The 17998-nt window shown below is 44.7% G+C and overlaps 1 protein-coding gene across 1 annotated transcript in view; it reads left to right on the top strand.

Annotated features, from left to right (window-relative positions):
* The first annotated feature begins 963 nt into the window (after positions 1-963).
* Positions 964-17998, top strand: part of AMBRA1 (autophagy and beclin 1 regulator 1) — a 198534-nt gene continuing 181499 nt past the window's right edge. Inside the window, exon 1 of the mRNA XM_025357274.1 lies at positions 964-1212. The gene's annotated coding sequence lies outside the window, so the exon portion shown is untranslated. The remainder of the gene's footprint in view (positions 1213-17998) is intronic.

Below are 17998 nucleotides of genomic sequence, written 5' to 3' on the forward strand. Positions count from 1 at the left end.
GTTGCCCAGGCTGGTCTTGAACTCCTGGGCTCAAAGCAATCCACCAGCCTGGTCTCCTAAAGTGCTCGAATTATGGACGAGAGCCGCTGCGTCCGACCAAACTGGGACTATCTTGTTTCCTTTTTACACCCTTCCTAAGTAGTGGGGAAGGGTGTAAACCTCCCTAGGAGGATGTAAGGTAGACTATGATTGCTCACACTTGGTAACCATACTAGCAGTGATCTTTGTGATTTATTGAATCATACCTAGGATGTACACATTAATTCCTATTTGTGCTGAGCATATTCATTTATCAACTAAGAGACTACAGGAAAAAGCCATTGTTGTAATGATGAAAATGTCAACACTTTATCAGGTTCTGAACCCAAAGAGACTTTTGCTTATTATGTAAGAAGCACACCTGTGGCTCTAGGCCTTTGGAAGAAAATAAAAGAGAAAAGCAATCCGTGTACTTTTCCTCCCCACCCCCGCCTTATGGTCAGGCTACAAAATTCTGGGTTTTCCCAGCTTCTCTTAATCATGCTTTGTGGGGGCTACACTGGAGCTTTTACGTAGACTGTTCATTTTGTTCCTCAGCCTGAATTCTCTCTCGTTTTCTTTCTCTACGATTTTTAATTCCCCTCACTGTTCTGTTAGGAAACCAAAGGTCAAATGAGGTTAAGTAATTTGCTCAATTGGGATAAAGAGTGTTGGGAGTCCATAAAACAGTCGCGGGGCTATAGACAACAAGTGTTATTGCGCTATGATTTGATCTTCAACACATTCACGAGAAACTACAGTTCTCTAAACAACCTTAACTGCCGGCGACCCACAGAAAATGGCAGAAGCGCAGGCTCTTTTTTACCCTGTGGCTTATGATCTGGGTTTGTTTATTTATGCCTCGGACAGGAGTCGGACCTTGAGTAGGAGTTGAGCTGCTTTTCGGCGCTCGGCTGCGGTTCCTTGAACGATTGCTTGGGCGTTCCTCCTTTGATGTCTGGAGCGTTCTTGTATTCGGTGATCTTTTGCGCCGTCTTCTTGCTTGATGTCTCCTGAGCGGCGGCGGCGGCGCCGGGTTGAGGACTGAGTTATCCGCGAGGCCCCGCGCTCAAGCCGCCTTCTCCTGCCGGTCGGTAGAACGGACCCTTTGCTTTATTCGTGCCTCCTCCTTCTTTTTCCCTGTGGCTCAGCTTGTCCGCTGGACTGCAAACCGAGCTCCCGTCTGTCTTGCAGGTAGGCCCAGGAGGAGCCTGGGAGGCCCAGCCCGGCATCCTTCCGCCGCGGGGTTGAGAAGACCTTGGCGCCGGCGGGTGGGCAGGCGGGCCGGCCGCCGTGACACTGCCAGAGGAGGGGCTACCGGACTGCGTTGAGGGGCGCGGCCGGAGGGGCAGCCCGGAACCGAGGGAGAAGCCGGAAGGAGGGAGAGATGCTGGGGCTTCCCGGTGTGGTTCTTTTGGGAGGAGATGTTGGGTCTAGGGCACCCCCAGTGTGTGGGGAAAATGGCTTTCCAGGAACCGACAGAGCTTTGCGCACTTTGACCTTCCTTCCTTTATCCTTTCCCCCCACCCCGAGGTCTCCGGGTGTCATGCCTCAGTTGAACTGGGGACCCCTACTGAGTCCAGCGTTTGAAGGGACCTTTGAGTAGGTGGAGGCGTATGGAACAAGGTCCTCTGGCTCCTCTGAGCGAAGTGTCATGTTCTCGCCTTTTTTTGGGTGGGGAAACTGAGGCTGATGTCTGGGACGTGACTTCCCCCCATATCCCCAACAGATCATTAAATGCACTGTAAGTCACTTTTTGTCATTTACCAGTTCCCTTTCCCCCAGTTACCAGTCAAGTTATGAAAACAGTGAGTTGTTGTTTGATCGCCTGTGATCCCTCTTTTCCTAGGAATATAGACTGTTAGGAATACAAATCCTGTCACTAGAGACTTCAGAAGTAAAGGAACCATGTGGTTTCTTGGCTGTTTAGCTTTTCAAAGTCTGTATCATTTTAGCTAGTGTAGCAATGACAGTTTCTTTTTGTTTCTTGATAACCTTGTTGCCTACTTTGTTTCCTGATAACCTTGTTGTCTACATTGTTTCCTGGTTGGTTTATCCTCCTTCTCCCCAGCCTCTTTGGAAATCTTAACAACTATGGTGTTTGTGGTTAGTCTGGTAGAGGATGGTCAAGACTTTGAAGGCAAACACTTGTCCTGTATGAGGGTCTGCTTTCTGGGGAGTATCCAAAGGAAACCCAAGGAGTCTCTCTCTCTCTCTCTCTCTCTTTTTTTTTTTAAAGACAGTCTCGCTCTGTCGCCCAAACTGGAGTGCAGTGGCACAATCTTGGCTTACTGCAACCTCTGCCTCCCGGGTTCAAGCGATTCCCCTGCCTCTGTCTCCTGACTAGCTGGAACTACAGGCGCGCGCCACCACACTCGGCTAATTTTTGTATTTGTAGTAAAGTGGGGTTTCATCACGTTGGCCAGGCTGGTCTTGAACTCCTGGCCTCAAGTAATTCGCTCACCTCGGCCTCTCAAAGTGCTGGAATTACAGGCATGAGCCACCGCGCCCGCCCAGTTTTGTTATATTTGATTACTAGTTTGGTCACTGCACATACAAAAGCTAAAAAAGGCTGTATGTAGAAATCATTCAAATATTGAGATATTTAAATGAAACTCCTTTGTGGTTCTCTTTTCCTTCCCAACTTGGAAAGGTTGGGGACTAAGTCTCTCATTTTCTTTTTTTTTTTTTTTTTTTTTTTTTGAGACGGAGTCTCGCTCTGTCGCCCAGGCTGGAGTGCAGTGGCCGGATCTCAGCTCACTGCAAGCTCCGCCTCCCGGGTTCACGCCATTCTCCCGCCTCAGCCTCCCGAGTAGCTGGGACCACAGGCGCCCGCCACCTCGCCCGGCTAATTTTTTGTATTTTTTAGTAGAGACGGGGTTTCACCGTGTTAGCCAGCATGGTCTCGATCTCCTGACCTCGTGATCCGCCCATCTCGGCCTCCCAAAGTGCTGGGATTACAGGCTTGAGCCACCGCGCCCGGCCCAAGTCTCTCATTTTCATCGGATTCAGTGTCATGATCCTAATTTGTGTCACTTCTTTGTTGGGGAAAAAAAAATATCAGCCTGCCGGGTGCAGTGGCTCACACCTGTAATCCCAGCATTTTGGGAGGGCAAGGCGGGTGGATCACCTGAGGTTGGGAGTTCGAGACCAGCCTGACCAATGTGGAGAAACCTAAAAATATAAAATTAGCCGGGCGTGGTGGTGCATGCCTGTAATCCCAGCTACTCGAGAGGGTAAGGCAGGAGAATCACTTGAATCCAGGAGGCAGAAGTTGCCATGAGCGAGATCACATCATTGCACTCCAGCCTGGGCAACAAGAGCCAAACTCTGTATCAAAAAAAAAAAAAAAAAAAAATCAGTCTTGAGGTCATTCTGGGTTGGATAAGTTTCCAAAGTATGTAGAATCAGTAGGAGGGTGTTTTTTGTTTGTTTGTTTGTTTGTTTTGAGACAGAGTCTTGCTTTGCCCCCCGGGGCTGGAGTGCAGTGGCGCTATCTCAGCTCACTACGACCTCCTCCGCCTCCCAGGTTCAAGCAGTTCTCTGCCTCAGCATCCCGAGTAGCTGGGATTACAGGCACCACCACCACACCTGGCTAATTTTTTGTATTTTTAGTAGAGATGGGGTTTCACCATCTTGGCCAGGCTGGTCTTGAACCCCTGACCTCGTTATCCACCTGCTTTGGCCTCCCAAAGTGCTGGAATTACAGGCATGAGCCACCGCGCCCGGCCAAGAGAGTGGTTTTAAGGGTATAGAGATTCAGTTCCTTGTCCTTGAGTGGAGACTGTACAAGGCTACATTCTCCCACTATTTTAGTATTCTTGTGTAAGTTTTGGAAAGATTACTGTTCCTTTAATTTTTTGTGTGAGGTCAGCAAGATTTAAATGAATGCCCCTTAATCATGAGCAATTTCCTAGTTACACGACCTCAGTGCTCCCAGAAAGGGATTAATGAAGAGCCACCAGACTATCTTTATGGAGAATCTAGATTGGGGAGTTAAGCTAAGAATGTGCATTTTTGAAAAAGTTTTTATGGTAGAAGAGAATGTATATCAGATAAAAGAATGTAGAGAAGAAAGCAACATTGTCCACTGGGAATTGATAAGTTCTGTGTAGAATTTAGAGTTATAAAGAATATCTCATTGACTCCTAATGAATGCTAAATAACAAATGGAAATTGCTGTGAGTGTCTTGAAGCAATCTTAGGAATATTTTATTATGTTTCTGCAGGAAATAATTGGCAGAGGCTTAAGGTGAATTGAGGCCAAGAAATTTGGTGGTGTTGATGGGAGGTTACAGGGATAGAGCTTATCAACTTAATCAACTTATCCCATGCTTTGTGATAGAAGTTCACTCAGCTTTTTTTCTTTTTCTTTTTTCTTTTTTCTTTTTCTTTTTTTTTTTTTTTTTGAGATGGAGTCTTGCTCTGTCGTCCAGGTTGGAGTGCAGTGGAACTCACTGCAACCTCCACTTCCCGGATTCAAGCAATTCTCCTGCCTCAGCCTCCCGTGTAGCTGGGATTACAGGCGCAGGCCACGATGCCCGGCTAATTTTTTGTGTTTTCACTCAGCTTTTAACTTACTTGGTTAAATCTTGCATTGTTCTGTCAATGTTAGATTGGGTTCTCTTTTGACATTTCCTTTAAAAACTGAACAGGTTCAGAATGTAAATGAATTCTGTCTTTTAGTAAGAAAGTTCTTGGAGATGATTGAAGATTTGAACTTCTAGAACTTGACCTGGAACAGAGTTATGTACATCGCTTGAAAAATATTAGTTATGTATGTCGTTAAAAAACAATTATTTTTATTAATAAAGTAGTAATTTACTTTTTTTTTTTTTTTTTGAGAGATGAGGTCTCCCTATGTTGCTCAGGCTGGACTCAAACTCCTGGGCTCAAGTAGCCCTCCCCAATAGCTGGAACTACAGCTGCATGCACCTGGCTTACATTTTTTTAAATTTATTTTTTTGAGACGGAGTCTTGCTCTGTCACCAGGCTGGAGGCAGTGGCGCAATCTCGGCTCACTGCAACCTCTGCCTCCTGGGTTCAAGAGATTCCTGTGCTTCAGCCTCCCGAGTAGCTGGGACTACAGGTGTGCACCACCATGCCCAGCTAATTTTTTGTATTTTAGTAGAAATGGGGTTTCACCATGTTGGCCAGGATGGTCTCGATCTCCTGACCTTGTGATCCGCCCACCTTGGCCTCCGAAACTGCTCAGATTAGAGGCGTGAGCCACCGTGCCTGGCCATATATTTTTATACTGTATAATTTTCACAATATTTTCAATATGTGTTAGGATACTTATAAAACTTTTGTTTTGATCATGTAACTTTAGGGTGCTTGTTAATATCGAATCCAAACATTATGGTCCTCAAGCATATTGGTGAATGTTGTCTGTTTAAGTTGACAGTTTCTCTCATTCTTCCAATTTATCTCACTCTTAAAGGAATAAGAGAAAATGTTTCGTTGTTAGCACAGTAAGGTGTCTTTTTCCAAGATATGCCTCAGCCTTGATAGAGTTATTTTGGAGTGGAATCCACATTTTTTTGCCCAGTGGTTTGGTTTATCCCCAAAAAACTTAAGTTCCTTTAATCACAGTCATTCTTGTTTCATTCTCCAATTGTTCCTCATAAACTCAGAGAGAGCTTTCAGTGTCTTAATTTCTGTTTGTACAGAAGTGTTCTGGTACAGCCTGTCCTGTGGTTTGGGGTCATTTATATTTTATCTTTTCTAGCTCCCCCAGGTTAATATGATCAATTTTTTTTTGTTTTTGCACAGCTAAATTAGTTACTGATGGATAAAAATTTTGTGATTATTTATTGTCAGAATGTATTTATGTGTCCAGTACTATGTGGCAGCCTGCCAATGTAATGTAAGGAGAAAATAGATTAAGTAATTAGGAGATCTGGGTTTAAGCCCTAGGTTTACTACTGAGAAGTCTTGTATAAATTATTTAAGGAGGCTGTAGGGAAGGTTAGTGTCATTTATTGAGCATTTACTGTGTCATGTTATTTACATGTGTTATTTCATTTAATACTTGTAAGAGTCCTTTATAGTAGATGTTAATTTCCTTATAGAGAGACTGTTTTTTCCATTTTTTTTTTTGCTGAAGCTCAGTGACAATAAATAATTTAACCAAGATCACACAGTAGGTATAGTAGAGCTGAGATTCAAATCAAAGGCTTTGAATGCTTTTCTGAGTCTGTATTTAAAGAATGGAAAAGTAAAACATCCATCATAATCCTTTTTTTTTTTTTTTTTTGAGATGGAGTTTCACTCTTGTTGCCCAGTCTGGTGTGCAATGGTGCAATCTCGGCTCACTGCATCCTCCGTCTCCTGGGTTCAAGCGATTCTCCTGCCTCAGCCTCCCTAGTAGCTCGGACTACAGGCATGTGCCTGGCTAATTTTTGTATTTTTTTTTTTTAGTAGAGATGGGTTTTCACCACGTTAATCAGGCTGGTTTCAAACTCCTGACCTCAGGTGATCCACCTGCCTTGGCCTCCCTAAGTGCTGGGAATACAGGTGTGAGCCACCGTGCCGGCCCATTATAATACTTACGTTGATTACGTTGAGAAAAAGTATGTGAAAATGCTTTAAAAGGATAAAGTACTCTTCAAGTGTTAACTTCTATGCTGTTTTACAACAACAATGAACAGATGTTATTTAAGTTCTTGGGCAACTTGCTACTTTTTTTTTTTTTGAGATGGAGTCTCGCTCTGTCACCCAGCCTCCTGGAGTGCAGCAGCGCTATCTCGGCTCGTTGCAACCTCAGCCTCCCAGGTTCAAGTGATTCTCCCTCCTCAGCTTCCCGAGTAGCTGGGATTGCAGACACGTGCCACCACGCCCAGCTAATTTTGCATTTTTAGTAGAGACCTGGTTTCACCATGTTGGCCAGGCTGGTCTTGAACCCCTGACCTCAAGTGATCCACCCAACTTGGCCTCTCAATGTGCTATGATTACATGCATGAGCCACAGCACCCGGCCTCCTTCCTTTTCTTTTCTAACTTATTTTCTGTCTCTTCCTCTGTTCTTAGGGTTAATAATCTTCACTTCTCTACCCAAATTTTTTTTCTTTCTTCATTGTGTGTTGTTTTGGTACTGTGTTTATTTCTTATTTTATTTCATTTTATTTTATTTTTTTGAGACGGAGTCTCGGTGTGTCATCCAGGCTGGGTACTGTTTATTTCTGAGGTCAGAAATATTCCCATCAGACCTTGTGGAGCTATTTCTTGATTGTGACTGTGTGTATCAACCCTTACCTTTGCAGACGTTTGTTCATCTAGCAAATATTTATTGAAGACTCATTAGATGTTGGGATACAATGGTAGACATAGGTGTTCTTATCCTTATGGAGTTTATTCCAGTGGAAAACATAGGTATTTGGTAAATGTTGAAATTTAGACTGAAACAAGTATTCTGAAGGAAATAAACAAGGGCTGACGGGGGAAGAAGAAGTGAGGTGGGCCCTGGGTATTTACAGGGATTGGAGCCTTCAGTCATAGCATCCTTAATCCCCTTGAAAAGTTGGAATCATAAATCATGATTGTGTAAATTTAAGTTTCCCTGCTGCCATTTAAGCCGTCACTTAAGATTGCTACATGTAATATTTGTCTGGTATTTAATGTATGATAACATTGGGTTTTACATAGTCAAGGATAACTATGACTTAAATATCTAGCATGCTTGACTAATGAGTTTAATTTTTTACTTTTTTTTTTTTTTTTGAGACGGAGTCTCGCTCTGTCGCCCAGGCTGGAGTGCAGTGGCCAGATCTCAGCTCACTGCAAGCTCCGCCTCCCGGGTTTACGCCATTCTCCCGCCTCAGCCTCCCGAGTAGCTGGGACTACAGGCGCCCGCCACCTCGCCCGGCTAGTTTTTTGTATTTTTTTAGTAGAGACGGGGTTTCATGGTGTTAGCCAGGATGGTCTCGATCTCCTGACCTCGTGATCCGCCCGTCTCGGCCTCCCAAAGTGCTGGGATTACAGGCTTGAGCCACCGCGCCCGGCCAATTTTTTACTTTTTTTTTTGTGGCAGGGTCTCACTCTGTGGCCCAGGCTGGAGTGCAGTGGTGTAATCTTGGTTCACTGCAGCCTCCACCTCCCGGGTTCAAGTGATTCTCGTGCCTCAGCCTCCCGAGTAACTGGGACTACAGGTGTGTTCCACGGTGTCCGGCTAATTTTTGTATTTTGAGTCGAGATGGGGTTTCACCATGTTAGCCAGGCTGGTCTCGAACTCATGTCTTCAGGTGATCTGCCTGCCTCAGCCTCCCAACATGTTGGGATTACAGGTGTGAACCACTGTGCCTGGCCTGAAGTTGTGTTTCTGTAAAATGAGCTGAAACAAATTTCACACTTCATGATTTCATCACTTATTTCTGCTCTCCAGAATAGATCATAGGCATATATACCTATAGTGTAATGAAGCATCTGAAATTTTGCTGAGTTGGAGAGGATTAATAAGCACATTTGACTTGCAGAGAAAATTGGAATATTTTATTCTAGGTGACCACTGAAAACAGGACAGAAAAATTTCTCTCCCCAGACTTTTGAATAGCAGCATAGTTGCACTGACTCCTGGAGTCAAGCAGCCTGGTTCAAATTTCAGCACCCCTACTTACTAGCTGTACAACTTGGGGAAGTTACTTAGTCTCTGTGTGCCTCTCCTCATCTGTAAAATGTTGTTACAGTTGTTGTAAGAACTAAATTAGTTAATATGTATAAAGCATTTAGAACAGTGCTAGGTGCTGTATATGCCAGTTGTTAGTAACAATGTTATTATTATAACAAAATAAAGTTTTCCAAAAGAACACATGATAGTGATTCTTAGATTGAAGTTTAGATGCTTTGGTAAAACTTTAATAGGGAAGAGGAAGTTAAAACAGCATATTTGTCCCTCTTTCCCCTCAGTACCCTTCAAATTAAAGTAAAAGGATATAGGTTCAAATCCTAGCTAGGAAAACAAAGTAAAAAGTTGAATCTTTATTTTTAATTCAAAAATTATTTTATTATTATTTTTTTGAGACAATCTTGCTCTGGTGCAGTGGCACAATCTTGGCTCACTGCAAACTCTGCTTCCTGGGTTCCAGTGATCCTTGTGCCTCAGCCTCCCGAGTAACTGGGATTACAGGTGTGTGCCACCACACCTGACTAATTTTTGTATTTCTTTTAGTAGAGACAGGGTTTTGCCATGTTGGCCAGGCTTGTCTTGAACTCTGGCCTCAAGTGATCTGCCCACCTCAACTTCCATAAGTACTGGAATTACAGGTGTGAGCCACTGCGTCCAGCTTTAAAAATCATTATTATTTTCGGCCGGGCACGGTGGCTCATGCCTGTAATCCCAGCACTTTGGGAGGCCGAGGTGAGTGGATCATCTGAGGTTGGGAGTTCAAGACCAGCCTGACCAACGTGGAGAAACCCCGTCTCTACTAAAAATACAAATTAGCTGGTTGTGGTGGTGCATATCTGTAATCCCAGCTACTTGGGAGGTTGAGGCATGCGAATCGCTTGAACCAGGGAGGTAGAGGTTGCAGTGAGCCGAGATCGCGCCATCACACTCCAGCCTGGGCAACAAGAGCGAAACTCCATCTCAAAAAAAAAAAAAAAAATTATTGTTATTTTCTTTTTTTTTTTTTTTTTTTTTTTGAGACGGAGTCTCGCTGTGTCTCCCAGGCTGGAGTGCAGTGGCGTGATCTCGGCTCACTGCAAGCTCCGCCTCCTGGGTTCACGCCATTCTCCCGCCTCAGCCTCCCAAGTAGCTGAAACTACAGGCGCCCGCCACCACGCCCGGCTAGTTTTTTGTATTTTTAGTAGAGACGGGGTTTCACCATGTTAGCCAGGATAGTCTCGATCTCCTGACCTCGTGATCCACCCGCCTCGGCCTCCCAAAGTGCTGGGATTACAGGCTTGAGCCACCGCGCCCGGCCTGTTATTTTCTAATTATAAAGGTCTTTATGCCTGGTGTAGTGGACTATACCTGTAATCCCAGCAGTTTGGGAGGCTGGGATTTTATATGTGTGTGTGTGTGTGTGTGTGTGTGTGTGTGTGTGTATATGTATATATATATATATTTTTTTTTTTTTTTGAGATGAAGTCTTGATCTGTCGCCCAGGCTAGAGTGCAGTGGTGCGATCTTAGCTCATTGCAACCTCCACCTCCTGGGTTCAAGCGATTCTCCTGCCTCAGCCTCCCGAGTAGCTGGGACTACAGGTGCATGCCATCACACCTGGCTAATTTTTTTTTTTTTTTTTTTTGAGACGGAGTCTGGCTCTGTCACCCAGGCTGGAGTGCAGTGGCCGGATCTCTGCTCACTGCAAGCTCCGCCTCCCGGGTTTACGCCATTCTCCTGCCTCAGCCTCCCGAGTAGCTGGGACTACAGGCGCCCGCCACCTCGCCCGGCTAGTTTTTTTGTACTTTTTAGTAGAGACGGGGTTTCACCGTGTTAGCCAGGATGGTCTCGATCTCCTGACCTCGTGATCCACCTGTCTCGGCCTCCCAAAGTGCTAGGATTACAGGCTTGAGCCACCGCGCCCGGCCAATTTTTGTATTTTTAGTAGAGACAGGCTTTCACCGTGTTAGCCAGGATGGTCTCGATCTGCTGACCTTGTGATCCGCCCGCCTCGGCCTCCCAAAGTGCTAAATGCTGGGATTACAGGTGCAAGCCATCGTGCCCGGCCTTTTTTTTTTTTTTTTTTTGAGACGGAGTCTCGCTCTGTCACCCAGGCTGGAGTGCGGTGGCGCGATCTCCGCTTATTGCAAGCTCCACCTCCTGGATTCACGCCATTCTCCTGCCTCAGCCTCCCGAGCAGCTGGGACTACAGGCGTCCGCCACCAAGCCCGGTTAATTTTTTGTATTTTTAGTAGAGACGGGGTTTCCCCATGTTGGCCAGGATGGTCTCGATCTCCTGACCTCGTGATCCGCCCGCCTTGGCCTCTCAAAGTGCTGAGATTACAGGCATGAGCCACTGTGCCCGGCCTTTTTTTTTTTTTTTTTTTGAAAGAGTCTCACTCTGTCGCCCAGGCTGGAGTGCAGTGAGTGGTGTGATCTCAGTTCACTGCAACCTCTACCTCCTATGTTCAAGTAATTCTCCTGCCTCAGCCTCCTGAGTAGCTGGGTTTACAAGCGCCCATCACCTCATCCAGATAACCTTTTTTTTTTTTTGAGACGGAGTTTCGCTCTTGTTGCCCAGGCTGGAGTGCAATGGCGCAATCTCAGCTCACTGCAACCTCCACCTCCCAGGTTCAAGCGATTCTCCTGCCTCAGCCTCCCCAGTAGCTGGGATTAGAGGCATGCACCACCACGTCCAGCTAATTTTGTATTTTTAGTAGAGACAGGGTTTCTCCACGTTGGTCAGGCTGGTCTTGAACTCCCAACCTCAGATGATCCACTCACCTTGGCCTCTCATAGTGCTGGGATTACAGGCGTGAGCCACCGCGCCTGGGCCCATGTCCAGATAATTTTGTATTTTTAGTAGAGATGGGGTTTCACCATGTTGGCCATCCTGGTCTTGAACTCCTGACCTCAGGTTATGCACTCACCTTGGCCTCCTAAAGTGGTGGGATTACAGAGGTGAGCCATTGCGCCTGGCAACAATTTTTTAAAATTAGCTGTAAATGGTGGTGCATGCCTGTAGTCCCAGCTACTTGGGAGGCTGAGGCAGGAGGATTGCCTGAGCCTGTTAGATCAAGCCTGCAGTGAACCAAGATCACACCACTATACTCCATCCTGGGCATCATCATGGCAAGACCCTGTCTCAAAAAATTTTTTTAAAAATTCTATCTAGTGATTATAGCAGAGTGTGTATTTTTCAGTCATTCATTTGATAAATGTTTGTTGCATGTGTACTCCTTCAGTAGGCGGTGAGGATACCATAATGCTGTGTATTATGTACTATGGATTTTTTTTTTTTTTTAAGTTATGACATATCCCTGTGAAGCCTTTTAGAACTATTTCTTGGTTGTGATTCTGTGTCTCAATTCTTACTTTTTCAGACTTTTGTTTGTCTATCAAATATTGGTTCTGATCAGAACCAGTCCTTATGAATGCTTTGTGCCAGGTACTGTAGTAAGCACTTTGTGTTGATTCTTTTCATTCTCACTAACAACCTTATGACATAAGTACTTTTATTCTCATTTTATTGATGTAGCAGTTGTGGCACAGAGAAGTTAAGCAATTTGCCCAAGATATATAGCTAGCAAATGGCAGAACCAGGATTCGAGTCCAAACAACCTGGCTCCACATTCCCCTGCCCTTAACCTCTAAGTTATACTGATTCTCAACTACTAAACACTTTAAGCTAAACACTAGGTCAATATACTAAGAGTAGAGTGGAAAAATAGATGTCCATGCCTTTATGGAGATTATAGTCCAGAGGAAAGAGACAGTAAACAAATAATTATACCAATAAACATATAATTGCAATGTGTGGCAAACCTATGCCAGAAAAATAAAAAGAGATTATAGTAGGGGAACCTGAATTAAACTGGAGGTTTGAGAAGTATTTTTCTGAAGAAGTGATATTTAAGCAGAGACTAGAAGGATAGAAAGGGAAGGGACTAACATGTATGAAATTCCCAAGATAGGAAGGAACTTGACACATTTGAGAAACTGGAAGAAGATTGATATGGTTGGAATACAGTGAACAGTAGGGGATGGAGGAAAGAGGCATAGAATGAGGATAGAGACTTAGGCACAACTATGTCAAGGCTTTCGGGTTTTTTTTTTTTTTTTTTTGAGACAGGGTCTCTGTTTCCCAGGCTAGCATGCAGTGGTGTGATCACAGCTCACTGTAGTCTTGACCTTCTAGGCTCAAGGATCCTCCCACCTCAGCTTCCCAAGTAGCTTGGACTAGAGGCACCCACTACCATGCCTAGGTAATTTTTGATTATTTGTACAGACAAAGCCTCACTATGTTGCCTAGGCTGATCTTAAACTCCTGGACTGAAGAGATCCTTTCCCACCTTGGCCTCCCATAGTGGTGAAATTACAGGCAGCAAGGCTTTTGGAACTTTTTTTTTTTTGTGGTGGAGTCTTGCCCTGTCGCCCATGCTGGAGTGCGGTAATGTGGTCTCGGCTCAGTGCAGTTTGTGCCTCCTGGGTTCAAGTGATTCTCCTGCGTCAGCCTCTCGAGTAGCTGGCACTACAGTCACGTGCCACCACACATGGGTAATTTTTAAAATTATTTGTTTATTTATTTATTTTTTTTTTGAGACAGAATCTCTCACTGTCGCCCAGGCAGGAGTGCAGTGGCGTGATCTTGGCTTACTGCAAGCTCCGCCTCCTGGGTTCACGCCATTCTCCTGCCTCAGCCTCCCAAGCAGCTGGGACTATAGGCGTCCGCCACTACACCCAGCTAATTTTTTGTATTTTTAGTAGTGACAGGGTTTCACGTGTTGGCCAGGATGGTCTCGATCTCCTGACTTCTTGATCAGGAAAGCCACCGCGCCTGGTCAAATTTTTTCATTTTTAGTAGAGACAGGGTTTCACCATGTTGTCCTGGCTGGTCTTGAACTTCTGACCTCAGGTGATATACCCGCTTTGGCCTCCCAAAGTCCTGGGATTACAGGCATGAGCTACCATACCTGGCCGGCTTTTGGATTTTTATCCTGAGTATAATTAGAAGATTTTGAAGGTTTTAAGCATGAGTGTCATGACCTTATATATTATTTTAAAACGTTACTCTGGGGCTGGGCACGGTGGTTTATGCCTGTAATCCCAGCACTTTGGGAGGCTGAGGCGGGGGGATTGCTTGAGCTCAGGAGTTTGAGGCCAGCATGGATGACGTGGTGACATCCCATCTCTACAAAAAGTTCAAAAAAATTAACTGGGTGTGGTGGCTCACACCTGTGCTTCCAGCTACTTGGGAGGCTAAGGTGGGAGGATCACCTGGTCTGGGGAGGTTGAGGCTGCAGTGAGCTTAAAACCATGCTACTGCACTCCAGGCTGGGTGACAGAGCAAGGCTCTGTCTCCAAAACAACAATAACAACAGCAGTACCCCATTATTGTGGGTACATTGTGGGGAGTGATTTGGAAAGAGAAGAAATGGGGGAAGTGTGGTTAGGAAGTATTACAGAGGTCCAGGCAAAAGGCAATGATGGTTTGGATTAGACTGTAGGCAGTGGAGATAGAAGTAGAAAGATTCAGTAGATATTTTAGAATTAGGACAGGCAAGACTTAATGGATTGGATGTGTGGGAAGAGGAAGGTGTCAAGTATAATTCCAGATTTTTGGCCTGAGCATCTGGGTAGATGAAGGTGGTGTTTCTGAGATGGAAACATTGGAGGAGGAGTAGATTTGGATTAGAGTTGGGGAGTGGAATGAAGATCTCAGTTTTAGTCATGCTAAGTGTTAGATGCCTGTGAAAACATACAAGCGTAGATATCAAGTACGTAGTCTCTAGGCTGATTCACAAAAGTGGCGCTGGAGAGAAATCTGGATGGTATTAGTATATAGATGGTATTTACAACAAAGGGAAGTGGATGAGATCTCCTAGAGAACAAGTATAGAGTAGGAGGAGAAGACCACGCTCCAAGGAATTCAAGAGAAAATCTAAGAGCTTGTTATTAGAGAAACCAACATAAGAGCATATTTCAGGAAGGGAGTAATCACTGTACATTGTTGGATTTAGCAACACAGAGATCATTGATGATTATAGCAAGAACAATATTGGAGGAAAGCAGGGCCGGAAGCTCAGTTGAATTGGGTTTAAGGCGTGGGAAGGGACGAAGTGGAGATGGTCTGTGTATTTTGATTATTAACATGTGTAGGCTGGGTGTGGTGATTGATGCCTGTAATCCCAGCAATTCGGGAGGTCGAGGCAGGCGGATCACCTGGGGTCAGAAGTTCAAGACCAGCCTGGCCAACATGGTGAAACCATGTCTCTACTAAAAATACAAAAGTTAGCCAGGCGTAGAGGTACACACCTGTAATCCCAGCTCCTCAGGAGGCTGAGGCAGTAGAATCACTTGAACTGAGGAGGTGGAGGTTGCGGTGAGCTGAGATCCCCTCACTGCACTGGCCTGGGCGATCCCAGAACAAGACTCCATCTCGAAACAAAACATGTCTGTTTCTTCATAAGAGATATACTCTAAGACAGTAAGATCCATGAAGATAGGAGCTGTACCTTTCCATTTTTTTGTATTCTTGGCTGCTTAGCTTGGTATCTTGCCCCAGAAGGTTATATTAAGAGAGAAAAGAGTGAGGGCATGAAGATATTTGCAAAATGGTGAGAGTAATGATTCTCATGGCCTTTTTATGTTGGCCTTAAGGGTTTATCCATTTTTTATGTTACTTACTTACTTTATTTATTTATTTATTGAGATGGAGTTTTGCTCTTGTTGCCCAGGCTGGAGTGCAGTGGCGTGATCTCAGCTCACTGCAACCTCTGCCTCCCGGGTTCAAGCGATTCTCCTGCCTCAGCCTCCCGAGTAGCTGGGATTACAGGCATGCACGCCCACGCGCCGCTAATTTTTTATTTTTATTAGAGACAGGGTTTCTCCATGTTGGTCAGGCTGGTCTCGAACTCCTGACCTCAAGTGATCCTCCTGCCTCAGCCTCGCAAAGTGCTGGGATTACAGGCGTGAGCCACCATGCCTGGCCCTTTTTATGTACTTTTAAACTTTGCTATGTTTAGTCTTTCTTTTTTCACTTCCCTACTGAATGGGTCTTAGTATTTTGGTATTATTGCCTTTTAAAGTTCATTCCTTTATTTACTTATTTTTTTGAATTGCTTTCCTGTGGTCATTGTTGCTGTAGCTAATTAGCTGAGGTGCTTGGTTAATCTCTTTATTCATTTACTTGTTTATTGGCTCTTATTTCCATATAGTGATTGTATAATTGTGACAAAGTTCTATACTTTTGTTTTCTATTAATAGTTTGTGACTTATATGCTTTGCACAGAGTCTAATTAGCCATATTGATATGATAATAATAAACATTTTGGCTACAGTCCTACATATATGTGTGTGTGTGTGTATATATATATATTTCTTTTTTTTTTTGGTAAAACAGAGTCTTGCTCTGTTGCCCAGGCCGGAGTGCAGTGGTGCGATCTTGGCCTACTGCAACCTCTGCCTCCTGGGTTCAAGCAACTCTCTTGCCTCAGCCTCCCAACTATCTGGGATTACAGGCACATACCACCACACCTGGCTAATTTTTGTATTTTTAGTAGAGACAGGGTTTCGTCATGTTGGCCCGGCTGGTCTTGAATTCCTGAGCTCAGGTGATCCACCCACCTTGGCTTCCTAAGGTTCTAGGATTACAGGCATGAGCCGCCACGTCCGTCCCTACCTGGAATTTTATATGGTAACTTTCCTGGGAAATGCTTATATGGACATTGTCCTTATTAATTCTTCTAGCATTCTTTTATTTATTTATTTGAGACACTCTTTCTTCCAGGCTAGACGGCAGTGGTGATCATAGTTCACTGTAACCTTGAACTCAAGCTTTCCTCCTCCTTCAGCCTCCCAAGTAGTTGGATTACAGGTACAGACCACCACACTCAGCTTCTAGCATTTTTTGTTTTGTTTTGTTTTTGAGCCAGAGTTTCACTCTTGTTGCCCAGGCTGGAGTGCGATAGCACGATCTCGGCTCACCGCAACCTCCTCCTCCCGGGTTCAAGTGATTCTCCTGCCTCCGCCTCCTGAGTACCTGGGATTATAGGCATGCACCACGATGCTCGGCTAATTTTGTACTTTTGGTAGGACAGGGTTTCTCCATATTGGTCAGGCTGGTCTTGAACTCCCAACCTCAGGTGATCTGCCCGCCTCGGCCTCCCGAAGTGCTGGGATTATAGGCATGAGCCACCCTGCCTGGCTGCATTTTTTTTGTTTTTGTTTTTGTTTTTTTGAATAAGGACTTACTGAACTGAAATTCACTTCACATAAAATTAGCCATCTTAAAATGAACAATTCAGTGGCATTTAAGTACATTCACAATGTTCTGCAACCTGTTTAGTTTCTTTTTTTTTTTTTTTTTTTTTTTGAGACGGAGTCTCGCTCTGCCGCCCAGGCTGGAGTGCAGTGGCCGGATCTCAGCTCACTGCAAGCTCCGCCTCCCGGGTTCACGCCATTCTCCTGCCTCAGCCTCCCGAGTAGCTGGGACTACAGGCGCCCGCCACTGCGCCCGGCTAGTTTTTTGTATTTTTTAGTAGAGACGGGGTTTCACCGTGTTAGCCAGGATGGTCTCGATCTCCTGACCTCGTGATCCGCCCGTCTCGGCCTCCCAAAGTGCTGGGATTACAGGCTTGAGCCACCGCGCCCGGCCAACCTGTTTAGTTTCAAACATTACCATCTCTCCAAAGTAAAACCCCTTACCAGTTAAGCAGTTTATCCTCATTCCGCCCTTCCTCCAGCCCGATAACCACCAATCTGCATTCTGTCTCTGTGGATTGATCTATTCTGGATATTTCAAACCTGTTTAGTTTCAAACATTACCATCTCTCCAAAGTAAAACCCCTTACCAGTTAAGCAGTTTATCCTCATTCTGCCCTTCCTCCAGCCCGATAACCACCAATCTGCATTCTGTCTCTGTGGATTGATCTATTCTGGATATTGATCTACATACTACAATATGTGATCTTTTGTGTCTGACTTCTTTGACTTAGTGTAGTGTTTGGTTTATTTATCTCCATTGGAGTATTTGTCAGTACTTCATACCTTTTCACAACTGAATAATATTCCATTGTGTGTATATATCACATTTGTTTATCCATTCATCCGTTGAAGAACATTTGGGCTGTTTCTGCCTTCTGCTATTGTGAATAGTGTTGCTTTGAACATGCACGTGTGTGGGCTTATTTTCAGTTAGTTCAGGAATACACCTAGGAATGGAATTGCAGGTCCTATGGTAATATATTATTGATATATTACTGTTAATGATCTTCTGACATGTTAGAGATCAAAGCCAACATCTGCAGCTTCTCCAGAGTATGTGATTTCTGAGTTTGGCTGGGCTTAGATTGGGACTCAGAATCTCTTTCCTGTATGA

This window comes from Theropithecus gelada, chromosome 14 (assembly GCF_003255815.1).
Source record: "Theropithecus gelada isolate Dixy chromosome 14, Tgel_1.0, whole genome shotgun sequence".
In the NCBI taxonomy this organism is placed as follows: domain Eukaryota; kingdom Metazoa; phylum Chordata; class Mammalia; order Primates; family Cercopithecidae; genus Theropithecus; species Theropithecus gelada.